This window comes from Choloepus didactylus, chromosome 21, assembly GCF_015220235.1.
Source record: "Choloepus didactylus isolate mChoDid1 chromosome 21, mChoDid1.pri, whole genome shotgun sequence".
Classification (NCBI taxonomy): domain Eukaryota; kingdom Metazoa; phylum Chordata; class Mammalia; order Pilosa; family Megalonychidae; genus Choloepus; species Choloepus didactylus.
The window spans coordinates 8,901,102-8,914,152 of record NC_051327.1 but is presented as its reverse complement, the minus strand read 5'-3'; the positions used below and the strand labels follow the sequence as shown (position 1 = coordinate 8,914,152).

The following is a 13,051-nucleotide window of genomic DNA, read 5'->3' as shown; positions in this document are numbered from 1 at the left end:
CCTCCTGAGATACTATGCCAGTTCTTCTCCATTACCTAAATCTGAAGTAAATGCAGAGAATTACGGACCAATAACTCAAACACAACTAGTTTAGTTCTCAAAATTATTTTGGAAATCTCAAAATGCCTTAGAAGCTTCTATAAGTTTGCCAAGGGAATGGACTTTAAATAACCACTAAATCCATCAGGGCTTATAAAGATCCATGTGGATCTTCATACAATTCAGATGCAAGCTGGGAATTTTGAATGCAGATGTATTTCTGCACCATAGCTCAAACTAAAAATTAATCAAAAGATTTTGAAAGACCAGTAAACACTAACACACATACTTATGTCCTAGGCCTCATCTATTTTATGCTTAAAATGTATTTGGTCTGGATGAGCAGAAAGTAAACATTTGTGACAATGCTAAAATTAATGTTTCTGATAGCTCTCAGGAATTATATTCCCAGGACACATCAAACCAGATCCTTGCCAAATGTCCCTAAGCTGCTGTCCAAGGCAACATCCCTTATGCCTTTGGGAATTTCTTTACCAACTTTGACTTGGCCTGGCTCAGGCACTGATTCTCTGGAGGCCCCAAAATTCTGCAGTCAGATCCAGAGCAGTTCAGAAGACTGCCTGCTCTGTTTTAAGCATGCTTTCTGAAGAAAGGAGGAAAGATAATGTAGCCTGGATTGGTATTAGTTTAGCTAACTGGGACATCTGACATTAAGAAGTACAAAGAAAACTAAAGACAGCCATCACAATCCAAACATGGATCATTATCAAGAATATCCTAGACGTATAGAAGAAGATAGATTAATAAAACCAGTGACCTACAGGATCATGGCTGGATCCAGGTTATATGTTTGACCAGGGACAAAGACTGCTGGCAGATACAGTTGGGGATGGAAAGGGAAAGGAAATAAAAGAAAAAAGAGAAAAAATTTCCTTTGTATGTGTATCTGGGCACAAAGGACATCATTACATGAGAATTTAATGAAAATTTCAGAAAAAATCAGCACTCAAAGTACAGCAAGGCTTTCATTCTGTTTGCCACGTGACTCTTTCTCCTATGTCACTACTTTGGTGCAGATTGTAGAGTCTCAACCCTAAATGCACAAATTGTAATTAGCTCTTCCCTCTCTTCCACACACAAATTTTACATTAAAGTGTTTCTCATCTATTTGGAACTTCAAGACCTATCTGGTTCAGATCAACATTCTTAACAAAAGGAAATAACAATGATTTATTGAGAAACTATTGAGCACATTAAATTTCTTTCATCAATTACTCCTAACAACAATGCATGTTCTGAAATACGATGAGCTCTATTATTGATATAAAGACAAGGAAACTTTGTGAGTCTAATAAACAGCTCAAACAGATTTGAAGCATAGAGCACGATTTTGTTTCCTTATTTAAATGAAATAGAATGGCATTTCTAAGTTTAATGCTTGCTTCCATTCTTTGAAAATTAATGACCCCTTAGTAAATGATGTATTCTAGTGCTTCAAATGAAGGACATAAGGACACAGCATTTGGTCACCCACTTCAACATAATGCCTGAGGTTGGTCACTCTAATCAAGTTCTCCAGTATTAATACACAGAGGAAAATAGCTGTTCCTACCTTTAACCATCCTTCCTACACAAACACATACCTGGATAGATACACATCTGCAGGGGCCTCATGTGCAGTGGGGTAGATTGAAAACTCGAACCTGAAATCACATCTAGTCATTTCAACATTTGTTGCCCCAAAAGTTTTAATTTTGATGAGGTTAATTTATCTCTTTTTAAATAAACTTCAATTTGGTAGCATATTTAGGCATTTTGATCTAATTCAAGGTCAGATAGATTTTCACCCCCGTTTTGTTCAAAATATTGGTACTTCTACATTTTAGGTACAGTTCTCACATACATTTTGAATTAATTTTGTGTAATGAGTGTGGTATAGATTATATAATTGTTCCAGCATCATTTATTGAAAATTTATCCTTTGTCTGCTGATAGCGTACATACCTTACTGAGATTTAAGGATATATGTTCAGGTAGACAGCTACACATTCTAATCTATTCCATTGACAAGTTGTTTATCTTTATGGAAACCCCACACCATTTTGATCACTGTGGCTATATAAAATACCTTAATATCAAGTATTGTATATTCTTCAATTTTTAATTTTGTAAAGTATCAGGATAATATAGGTCTATTGCATTTCCCCATAAATATTAAAATAAGTTTGTAAATACATGAAAATAATACTTATTTGGATTATGTTCAGGATTACATTGACCCATAGGATAATATGAAAAGAGTTTAAATGTTAATAAGGTTGAGATGTCAAATCCATGGGAACAAAATTTCTCTCTATTTAGCATCATTCTATAGTTTTAATGTCCATGTCTTGAACCCATTAGGAAAGATTTTATCCTTAAGAGTTTCATATTTTTGATCTATAATAAGTGACTGTTGAATGTGAATTGTTTTCCTCCAAAATATATGTTCAAAACCTAACACCTGGTCTTGTGATTGTGACCTAATTTGGTATGTTCTTTTACTCTATTTAACATAATAACAGGTGTTTCTTTTTTCTGAAGTGTATTTTACTAATTTGACTGTGCCAGAAAGTAATCTTATGTCTTTCTCTTTTTCTGTGTCTCCCTTTTCCCCAGAAATCTGCCTAAGAGAAAATAAGATCTCACTATATCAAGTAAATGATACTATTCTCTCTTTTTATTTATTCATACATACTTCTCACATATGTGGAGCATCCCCTTATGCCATTCATAATTATGTATGAATAACAAATAAGTGACATCTGAAGGATCCAAAACTTTAGCCTATCTCTCCAAGCGTCTCTCGGGGAGGAAATGAAAACCCAGCAGATTATCACCCACACCCCACACCCTTGATTATCCTTTAAGTTATTTTCTGCATCACATTGTTATTAGTCTTCCAATTAGCACTCACCTACATCTTAAAATCACATAATGCATTCCCAGCTCTGTGCTTTACTTCTGATTTCACTATATAATTCTTCCTGTTGAGGCATGTTTTGGTTTGCTAAAATTGCTGGAATGAAATATATCAGAAATGGGTTGGCCATTACAATGGGGATTTATTATTTACTAGTTTACAATTCCAAGGCCATGAAAATGTCCAATTTAAGGCATCAGTAGAAGAATACCTTCTTGGAAGACCAGTTACCAGTGAGCTTGGCCTCCTCTGTCAGACAACAAGGCACATGGTGACATCTGATCATCGTTCTCTCCTGGGTTTTTGCTTCTGCTTCTGGTTTCTCTGTCCGTGGCTTTTTCTCTAAACTTCTGTTGGTGTTTCTCTGAATTTCAATCTTAGCTTCTGTATTTGTTTATCCTTTTATAAAAGACTCCAGCTGGAGAATTAAGACCAACACTGAATGAGGCAAGTCACAATTCAATTGAAGTAATCTAATCGAAGAGCCCCACCCACAGGAGGTCTATAACCACAAGAATGCATTCAAAGAACATGGTTCTTAATTGCATGGAACATTAAGTAGGGTGTGAGATGTGGTTTGTTTGTACAGGTTAGTGTGAAGCCCTGATACATCCCAGATTAATTTGGGCAGAATATAAAAAAAGTATTCAAAATGCCCCCTTGAAAGACTGGGGGAAAATGTGAAAATATTAAATTTACTCAACTGGGGAATTCCTTATATTATTACAAACATTGGGAACTACCAATTTAGTAAGCTGAACACTTGATCTTGTGGCTTGCTCTTAGGAAGCCTGTTACTGCAAAGGAGAGGCTAAGCCTACTCATAATTGTGCCTAAGAGTCACCCCCAGAGAATCTCTTTTGTCGAAAAATGGGGACAAAAAAAGTAAATGAATAATGGGGGTGGGGGAAATGGGTTGTTTTGGGGTGTTCTTTTTAACTTTTATTTTTGTGCTTATTTTAATTACTTTTGGAGTAATGAAAATGTTCAAAAATTGACTGTACTACTATATGATGATACTGCGAAAAAACTGATTGTACACCTAGGATGACTGCAATAAAATTGCAAGGAAAGAAAAGAACATGGCCTTTTCTGGGGTGCATAAAAGCTTCAAACTCCCACAAGGCATTTTCCTTTTCTCAACTAAGTGATTGCATTGCTTCCTCACAGTGCTACCTTCATTGAATTACTCCCATCCAACAGCCAGGGCAAGGCCTGGGAAACAGCAGAGAAGTAGTAATGTTATCTGTAGTACAAGGAAAATCTTTTTGGGTGTTTCACATGCTGGGGTCAAATTAATGACCTCTTTTCACTTGGAGCCTTGGAAGTCTGTGGAATGTAAGGAAAATTGTTTTGTTCCTTCCAAAGGAAATTTAGCTCTAATATATCAATAGTTCTCTTTGACTTGGTTTAATATGCCATTTTTCCAAGGAGTATGACATTTGTTCAAGTACAGAAAGGTGGAGAAGTACAGAAAGGTGGAGTTGCACACACACTGGTGTGTGTTTGTGTGTTTGTGTGTAACTAAGTGTATGATAAGAGTGTTTCTGTGTGTATGATATGGGAGACTTTTGGGGTTTTAAGGATGGTAAAGGAAAGTTCTATCTCATAAGAGAGAATGCTTTGAAACAAAACATTCATCTTTTATTAAAATTAGTTTTATTTTGGTTCTAAGGTGCCACAGAATTTAGCTGATTGAAAATAAGATGAAATTATCTATTAAGCCCAAACCTGTAATCTCTTGAACTAAGAATACTTATCTATTTCATAGTAAACCTTTCTAGCTTTCATTTCCCAGCCTGGAACTCTATGACAGATGTTGGTAAAACATGTCAAATAAATGTATGGTGAACTTGAAAAATTGATTTGTTCAGCATATGAGTGTAAGAACAGAAAAATTAAGACATATTTTGGATCATAAAGGTGTACTTTAAGAAAGTCTTTCCATTAATGTGACTTTTTTAAGAAATTTAAAGTCCACCATACTAAATTTTTTTTCAGGGATACCTTAGCCTAGCTTACGAACACTCAAATTACACATGCACATTACTTAAGCCCCAACACAGTCAGAAAGAGGTGTAGAAATCTTGCTGGGGAGGTTTGCTAAAGCATAGATTGGAGGCCAAAGTAAACTGTGAGTTACCTAATTCTATATTACTTGCTGCCTGGGTCACAGTCTTCCTATCACATTCCTTTTTCCTCAAGCCTATATCTGTCCCTACATATCAATTGATAGGACATATTTAGACACATCTAGGCTATTACAGGTCTTCAAAGACTGAAAGAACCCTGTGTTTGCTGTCACAATATATCCAAGACATTTCAAAGCAATCATAACAATAAGTAGTTCATTCTTTCCTCTCACCTTAAAACATCATCTTTCCCAGAACATTTTATTTTACTAAATGTCTCCTAGACAATCTCTTTCACCTAAGCAATCTCAATAAAATCAATATATATATAAAAATCATATTTGGTTCTGTTGTTCTGTTATTTTTAACTGTTAAATGGGCCATCACCCACATTGGACCCACCGTAATGAAAATAAGCCTATCAACTGTTTTCTTTACAGAATTTCATTCACAATGGATCATAGATATCCATACAGATGATGAAAAGTAAACTATTTAGAGTACAACACAGGGTGAAATCTCCATGACCTTGCATTTGTGAAGAGTTGTTAGGTACAATATGAAAAGATGATCCTTAAATAACAAAAAAATGATAAATTGGAATTTATCAAAATGAAAACTGGTGATATGAGAATAAGATTGTTAAAAGAATGAATAAGTAAGTTACACTCAGAGAAAATAATTTGAAAACCATATAGCTATTAAAGAACTACTATCCAGAACATATAACATGTCTCAAACTTCTATAAGAAAGATAAAGGAACAGTTCAATAAAAATGGAACAAATGTTTTGGACAAATACTTTATCATATATCATACACACATAAAAATAAGTACATGACAATAATGACAATATTCTAGACATCATTATTCATTACATAAACACAAATTAAAACTGCAAGTGTACTTTGACCTACTCACTAGAATGCCTACAATTGCAGACTAACATTATCAATCAATGGCAAGTGTGTGGAGCCACCAGATGCTCATGCATTGCTAGGCAGACATCAAATGGCACAGCCATTTTTGATAAAATTTTGGAAATTCCTTAAGAATTTGAATATACATGTCCCCTTTGACCAGACATCCTACTGCTGTACATTTACCCAAAGTGATGCAAGTATCTGTTCATATAAAAATTTTTTCATTAATGATGAGGCAGCTTTATTAGTGATAGCCATAATATGGACACAACAAAAAGTCCATGTACGGAAAAATATATGGGATTTTCAAATACCAGAATATTCTTCAACAATTAAAATGAAAGAACTATTGATACATATGTGGTACGTATGAACTCAGGATATATAATTTGAGATAGAAACAATTCCAAGCCAGAGAGTTGTTCATAATATATGCTTCCATTTACAGTATTCTAGAAATGAAAATTAGCCCAAGGTACCAGAAAGCAGATCAGTGTTTTCCTGAGTATTAGTGGGAGAATGGTGTTGGGGATTAAATTGCATTCTTCACAAAAGAAGTTTCAATTCTCAACCCCTGGTGCTGTAGGTGTTAACCCATTTGTAAATAGGACCTTTGAAGATATTAGTTAAGCTGTGTCCAAACTGAAAGGGGGGGGGGGGGATCCTTAATACAATATGGCTGAACTTATAGTAAAGCCAGTTGGGCACAGAAAGAGAAACTACAGAAGTAAAAAGCTAGATGTCAATGGAACCCAGCAGAGAGAGCAGGTGATGCTGCCATGTGCATTGCTCTGTGACTAAAAAGCCTGGTAACTCTAAGTTGGTAGGCAGCAAGAAGATACTGATCCCTGGAGAACATAAGCCTTCTAGTGTCAGAAACCATGAGCCAATATATTCCTGTTGTTAAGCCAACACATTGTATGATATTTGTTTTAGAAGCTAGGAAATCAAAACAGGCTGGAAGATAGATTTACAAAGGGGGAAATCAGAAAAACCTGGAGGGGAATTGATGGTAATGCTCATTTTCTTCATTGGGATTATTCTATATATATATTTTATTGGGATTATTCTATATATATGTGTATATATATATATACACACACATATATATAATTTAAAACTGTTCACATAGATTATATTAATTATGTACTATTTTGTCTGCCACCTCTCCTCTTGAACCTCTCCTTTACCTTCAGTGTAGATTTCTGGCTAACCAGAGACTTAGTTACAGAGAGATAAAAAACATTTCCTACAACAATTGTATGACCCAGCATTTCTCTCTTTACTTGCTGACAAATGGGGAGTATTCACATTCTTGTCCATGGCTTTTGACCAACCTTCTTGGCCTGAAGTGTGTGTTTTTGCATTCTGTTGCTCTACTGTTCATGATCTTCAATTTACATTACTGTGGCCCTAATAAGATCAAACACTACATGTGTGATGTGGAGCTTCTTTTAAAACTGGAATACACAGATATTTGCATCATTAGTACATTCGATATTTTAAATTCAGTGATGCTGACAAATGGGGAGTATTCACATTCTTGTCCATGGCTTTTGACCAACCTTCTTGGCCTGAAGTGTGTGTTTTTGCACTCTGTTGCTCTACTGCTCATGATCTTCAATTTACATTACTGTGGCCCTAATAAGATCAAACACTACATGTGTGATGTGGAGCTTCTTTTAAAGCTGGAATACACAGATATTTGCATCATTAGTACATTCAATATTTTAAATTCAGTGATGGTGGTTGCATTTTTTCTTGTTCTGATGACTTCTTACATACTCATGCTGTACAATCTTGGAGCATACTCATCTGCTGTGTGATGCAAAGTACTCTCAACATGTAGCTGTCATATAATTGTTTTAGTTTTGTGGCTTCAAGCAACAGAATTTTGTTGTCTAACAGTTTGGGTGCTAGCAGTCCAAAATTAATTAGTCAGCAGGGCCATGCTCCCTCAGAAACCTATAAGAGAGATTGTTTCCTTGCCTCCTTGAGCTTCTGGCGTTTGCTGTCAATACTTGGTGTTCCCTGGCTTGTACATATGTCACTCCCATTTCTGTCTCCATCTTTACATGGAAATCTTCCCTTTTTTCTGTTTCTGTGTTATTTCCCTCTTCTTACATAGAAGTCGTATTATATTAAGACTCACCAAAATCCCTGTGTTCTAATTTCCCTCTTCTTACAAGGAAGTAATATTGTATTAGGACCCAAAGTAATCCAGTTTTATCTCATCGTTAGTGATTACAACTTAATACATTCTATTTTATTAGCAATAAAAACACAGGGGAAAAAGCAATTATAGGCATGTAATTTTAATGTGCTTTGCAATTATTACATTTTTTAAATTGAAGATTGCACTTAATTTTAACATGCTTTGCAGTTATTGCATTATTTAAATTGAAGATTTGTGGCAACTCAGCATTGAGCAAGTCTATTAGTACAAGTTTTCCAACAGCATGCAGCTACTTTCAGTCTCTGTGCTACATTTGGGTAATCATTGCAATTTTTCAAACATTTTCACTTTATTATATCTGTTATGGTGATCTTGGTCAGTGATATTCAGTATTACTTACAGTAATTGTTTTGGGGCACCATGAATTGCACCCGTATAAGATGGCTAACTTATTGATAATAGTAGCATGTGCTTTGATGGTTCTGCTGACCATGATCCCCATTTCTATCCTTCTCTACAGGCCTCCCTATTCCTTGAAATGCAACAATATTGAATTTAGGCCAATTAAAAACCCTAAAATGGCATCTCCATGTTCAAGAGAAAGGAAGAGTAGCATACCTCTCAATTTAGATCAAAAGCTAGAAAAGATTAAGTTTAGTGAGGAAGGCATGTCAAATGTGAAAACAGGCCAAAAGTCAGGCCTCTTGGGCAAAATTGTTAGCTAATTTGTTAATGCAAAGGACAAGGTCCTGAAAGAAATTAAATATGCTACTCCAGTGAACACATGAGAGCCAAACAACCTTATTTCTGATATGGAGAAAGATTTTGTAATATGGATAGAAGATCAAAGCAGCCACATTAACTTAAGCCAAAGCCTAATCCAGATCAAGGGACTAACTCTCTTCAATTCTATGACAGACGTGAAGAGGCTGCAGAGAAAAAAAGTTTGAAACTAGCAGAGGTTGGTTCATGAGGTCGTGGAAAGAAGCCTTCTTTATCATATAAAAGTACAAGGTGAAGAAGCAGCTTATGATGAGGAGCATTAAGTTAATTAGAAGATCAACCTAAGATAAACATTAAAAGTGGCTGTACTAAACAACAGATTTCCAAGATAGATGGAACAGCCTCATATTGGAAGAAGATGCTATCAAAGACTAGAGAGGGAAATTCAATGCCTTGTTTCAAAGCTTCAAAGACAGGTTGATGCTCTTGTTAGAGTTTAATGCATCTGGCAATTTTAAAATAAAGCCAATGGTAACTTATCATTCTGAAAATCCTAAGGCCCTTTAGAATTATGCTAAATCTACTCTGCCTGTGGTCTACCAATGGGAAAACAAAGCTGAATGATAGCATACCTTTTTACAACATGGCTTACTGAATAAATTATGCCCATGATTGAGACCTGCTATGCAGAAAAGAAAGCTTCTTTCAAAATGTTACGGCTCATTAACAATGCATCTGGCCATCCAGCAGCTCTGATGGAGATATGCAATGAGATTACTGTTGTTTTCATGTCTGCTACTACAACATCCTTTCTGCAACCTAGGGATAAAAGAGTTATTTTGAATTTCACATATTTTTATTTAATAAGTATATTTCCATTACTATATATCAGTGATTCCTCTGATAGATCTGGGAAAAGTAAATTGAAAACCTTCTGAAAAGGATTCACCATTCTAGATGACATTAAGATCATTCATGATTCATAGGAGGAGGTATCAACACTGACAGGGATTTGGAAGAAGATTCCAACCCTTATAAATGACTTTGAGGGGTTCAAGACACAGCTGATGTAGTAACTGCAATTGGGGTAGAAACAGCAAGAGAACTAGAATTTGAAATGGAACCTGAAGATGTGAATGAAGTGCTGCAATCTCACATTAAAATATTAACAAATGAGGAGTTGCAGTTTATGAATGAGCAAAGTTGTTTCTTAAGATGGAATTGACTCCTACCAGAGATGTTGTGAACACTTTTAAAATTACAAGAAAGGATTTAGAATATAACATAAACTTAGTTGATAAAGCAGCAGCAGATTTGGAGATGACTGACTTCAGCTTTGAAAGAAATTCTGCTGTGGGTAAAATGCTATCAAACAGCATCACATGCTACAGAGAAGTCTTTTGTGAAAGAGCCAACTGATGTAGCCAACTTTATATTGTCTTATTTTAAGAAATTGCCAAAACCACATCAACTTCAGCAACCACCACCCTAATCAGTCAGCAGTCTTCAACCTCAAGCATGACCCAACAACAGCAAAGAGATTTGGACTTGTTGAAGGATTAGATGATGGTTAGCATTTTTAGCCATATAGTATTGTCAGTTAAGATATGTACATTTATTTAGACCTAATGCTATTGAACACTTAAGAGAATACAGTAGAGTGCAAATATAAATTTATATGCACTGGGAGACTAAAAAACTCATATTGCACACTTTATTGTGATATTCACTTTATTAGGATCTTTTTGAACCAAATTCACAATATTTCTGAAGCATGCCTATAATTCTGGTCTGTTGATAAGTATGCAAAATTCTCCTGGAACACAGCATAGAAGAAGTAGTGCAAATTATATGCAAACATAACCCTCAAATCTAGGGGAAGAATCATCCTTAGAAGAGAGAGAGCAAAAAAAAAAAAAAAAAACAAAACCTAAAGGTGAGAGATCAGTTTGGAAAATGCAGAGGAGTAATGTATAGACAGTTTAAATCATCTAAGCCAAGGAAAACAAAATAAAAAGGTAGAGGAGCAGAAAAGACAACATGTGTCTATTATGTCATATGCCATGCTAAAGCTTCATGTATGTTAGTTAATATAATCTTACAGTGTCTTTAGAAAACATAATACGATCCAAATTTCAAACACACTCCAAAAATGAGAGCAATCAAAATGTGGGAAATTGCCTAGAAACATAGATAAAAATTGGCAAGGCCAATTACAGATGCAGGTAGATTTGATGTGAAAATCTATTATTGTGGTGCAACATCATAATTTTCTCCAAAGCAGTAATTTCTAAGATGAGCAAACTGGATATGAGCCAAATTGGGGATATTTCTGATTAACAAGAGGGAAGGTTGGATTTTTTCCAAGGAAAATATTCTTCCTTTTAAAACTTTGAAGAGTGGAGTGATTGGATTAATGATGAAATTTAGAGAGACATTTCTTAATTTCTTCAACTAAGATAGGACATACCTGGGGCAATTGTCCCACTGAAGAGCATGTTGCTATATGAATAATAGAAATTTGTATTTTTGGCTCCTACAATCTCAGAAATCATGTAGTCCAATTCCCAAAGAAAGCTTAACTTCATTCTACACTGACCTTAATAATAACTACACTAGGGACACAGGATGGGAATTACAATGAACATCACTTATTATCTTTAATTCTCAATGTACCACTTCTGGCCAAACTTTTTGCAATGCAATTTTTATCTCCATATTTCTCAGTGTATAGATGAATGGATTCAGCATGGGGGCAATCACAGCATAAAACACAGAGATTTCCTTGTTCTTTATCTCACTTTCAACAGGTATAAAATAAATATAGATACCGGGCACAAAAAACAAAGCTACAACCATTATGTGAGAGCTACAGGTTGAGAGCTTTGTGTCATGCTACAGAGGTGTGTGTTCTAAGATTTTACAATATGAATATGTAAGAAGCACCAGCAAAGGAAAAATAAAAGCCCCTGAAACCCCTGAATTGAAAATAATAAAGATGCTAGAAACATGAATATCTCTGCAGACCAGTTTTAGAAGAGACTTCACTTCATGCATGCAGTGATTGATCTGATTAGGGCCACAAAAAGGTAAATTGAGGACTATGAACATTAGAGCAAAAGAGTGCCAAAAACCTATGACCCAAGCCATGATGATCAGTATTTTACACCTCTGCCAGTTCATGATGACCATGTAGTGCAGGGGCTTGACAATGGCAACATAGAGATCAAAAGTCGTGGACACCAAGACTAATATTTCTACACCTCCCAGCATGTGGAAGGTGAAGAGCTGGATCATACAGTTGTTATAGGAAATAATTTTTCTCTCTGAAGCTAAGTCTATGATTAGCCAAGGAACTACAACAGAGGTAAAGGAGAGGTCCATGAGTGAGAGATGGCTGAGAAAGTAGTACATTGATTGTTTGATTAGGTGGCTGCAGGTGATTGTGAGTAAGATGATGAGGTTCCCCTTAAGGACAGCCAAGTAACAGAGCAGGAACAAGAAACAGAAAAGTAGCTCAATTTGCTTATTCTCCCACAGGCCCAAGAAGACAAATTCAGTGACATTGTTCTGATTTTCCATGAGGTTAATGTGAGTCCAGATTACACACTAGAAACTTAATTTACCTGAAATAATTCATAACATGGCATTAAACACTTAACAGCATTATTTACCTTGGTGTGATTTATAAATTGAAAAATGAGGCAGGTTATAGTGGATGCATTACAGACCTTAATCATTTAAAATCTATTTTAGATTATGGAATTTTAACATTTCAAATGATATTGAAGGAGAGCAAATTTTAATCTTAGTATTTTATAATTATTTTACAAGTATTAAATTCCATAACCACTCATGACTAGAAGCTAATACTCTTATGTTCATTTTATATGTGCAGTATTAGAGGCATAGGAGAGTTCAATTAATTACATCAAATAAATAAGTTATAAAGTACCAGATCCAAGATTTGAACCTGTATTTGATGCCAGATTTCATGCTCTTCACAGAGATGCTGCTATCCAAAAGCCAAATGGACCCAGGTGTTTCCCATCTCGGTAAAATAAATGCTGTCTTTCTCCATCTCTGCAACTGACTACCTATAACATGCAAACAACTCCCTCCCCTTCTCTATGCT

General features: G+C 35.3%; 1 pseudogene; it reads right to left on the bottom strand.

Annotated features, from left to right (window-relative positions):
- Positions 1-11,583: 11,583 nt before the first annotated feature.
- Positions 11,584-12,498, bottom strand: LOC119518104 (annotated as a pseudogene).
- Positions 12,499-13,051: the final 553 nt, after the last annotated feature.